We start from the raw sequence: 2,184 nt of genomic DNA, 5'->3' as shown, positions 1-2,184 counted from the left end.
GGGGGGGGGGGGGAGAAGGTGAGACGCGGGCCCACACCCTGGCCAGGCCCCACGCCCATGCGCTGCCATCACTCACTGCTTTGGATCACCTCCATGCCTGCAGCCCCCAAGCCCAGCCACACCTGCAACCAGCTATGTGTTTTCAAATATAATATAAAATATTGCCAGATGATCTCTTTTGTTGACTGTGATTGGATGTTTTCAGCACATCTATCTATGAATTTGAATTACCCAAAAGAGCAATTTCATTGCTGTGTAACAGTCTGACTCTCCATCCCATATTTTACCTTGCTGTAAACTTACCTGTTTTGAGCAGTTATACCAACATACTATCTATGTAAGATAAGCAGATCCACAATATTGATGCTGCTGGAGAAAAGTGTAATGATTACGTCAATGGATAATTATAAAGAAAAGTTAATCATTTTTTTAGGGAAAAACTGAAGATATGATGTTTTCCTCTAGAAACTAGTGCAGACTTTCCTGTGCAATATCTTTGTATGGCTTTAGTTGCCTATTTCTTGGGGAGTTTTGGTATTTCTTGTTGCACAGGTCCTTCTTGTTAAAACCAGCAGTAAAACCAGACCTGCTGTTGCTAGCTTGGTCAATTATGATTACAATCCCAGTTAAAAGAGAAAGACTCTTCTATCTGATAAATGCTTACCAGGTCCACTCCACTTATTTTAGAGTGGTGGAATTGGATTCTTAATAGTAATTATAATAACTAATTAAGAATTATTTAGCACTTAGTGCTGTTCATGTTTAATGCATGTTAGAGGCATTAATTCTTAATTATGATGACTATTGATACATTAAAAACCACATAAGCCTTCTAATGTTAGTTTTCAGGATCTTTTACATCAAAGTCAAATCCTATAATTGAATACAGCCTCTAGCAGTCTCATCGGGAGCTCAGCTCTGAAGGTTTCAAAGGGACTGGGAGGATGTTCCCTTCACAACTCAGGGGCATCCCCATACTCTATGGGGATGCCAAGAGCTATCATTTCATTGGCTCTTCACTAGCCACATCTTAGGTACATATACATACTTGCAGAAAGGGGCACCATAGATCATGTCACCACAGAACACAGCTTGCAAAGTCCCCTTGTATCATCCCTACCTCACAATTAATCACATAGATTTCACTATGATCTGCTTGGTTTGCAGAGCATGGGCTTGCATTTGGAATGGTGAGAGGTGTTAGTACACTTCCCTTTAGTACTCTTAGTTATTTGTTCCAAGTATTTCTGTAAAAGAATGGTCCAAACTGAAGATAAGCTAAGCATCCAAACGTGTTCATTCTGATACTTTACTTCCTGTCTCGGGAATCAGTTACAATATATTCAGTCCTGAGTTCTGGAGAATTCTGGGTATAACCAGGATCTGCAGTACCTAAAGAACTTTCTCATTTCTGACCTTACCAAGGATTTTGAATTGTTCTCAGATGTGTCCCAGTGAGTTTTCCTCTTTCCATGCTGCTACAACTTCTTCAGTAATTCATGAATTACAGTTATCCTATTTTCTTCTTGAATGTATTAACTTATCTACAGCCAATATACTTGTTAACAAATGTTTTGGTTGTGTCATGTTCTGTTTCACTAAATTCTGAACTTAGAATGGGATTTCTCTGGACTATGTTTTTTTGTCTGAATATCAAAAAAGAACTTTATGTGAGTGATTACGCTGTGATTTCCATGTATCGAGATTGCCAAATAAAGTGCAAGAGTTAACCTAGTATCTGTTTAGTGTTTGTTTCATTTTGGACATACTGTGAGAGTTATCCAGATATGAATGTGAAGGCCAGCTATGTAGCTTTCATTTCTCTAACTGTTCCTGGGCTATTTGTGTGACCCATTAAAAACGATTTAGAGTATCTGCGTGGACAAAGTTGAGTATATTAAATACAATAGCTGGTTGGTTTGGAGCTCTTGGGAAAAATATAAAACATGTCTACATTTGTTTGTGTTCTGAATAATTTGCTATAATATGCATCTCAAACTACAATAGTGGAAGATTTCAGAAATATTTCTCTCCATAGATATGTTTGGATTAATATAAAACCCCCTACCCGGGGCTTGCCTGAGGCCTCCACCCAGACAGGGCCCATGGGAGAGCTGGCGTCCCCCCCACCCCCTGGCCTACAGGGGTTGCCCAGCAAGGCCCAGGGGGGCAGGGATTGGGGAC

Source organism: Gavialis gangeticus, unplaced genomic scaffold (assembly GCF_001723915.1).
Source record: "Gavialis gangeticus isolate Ggan-Ray unplaced genomic scaffold, GavGan_comp1, whole genome shotgun sequence".
Lineage (NCBI taxonomy): Eukaryota > Metazoa > Chordata > Crocodylia > Gavialidae > Gavialis > Gavialis gangeticus.
The sequence above is the reverse complement of the archived record's forward strand: the minus strand, read 5'-3'. Positions refer to the sequence as shown.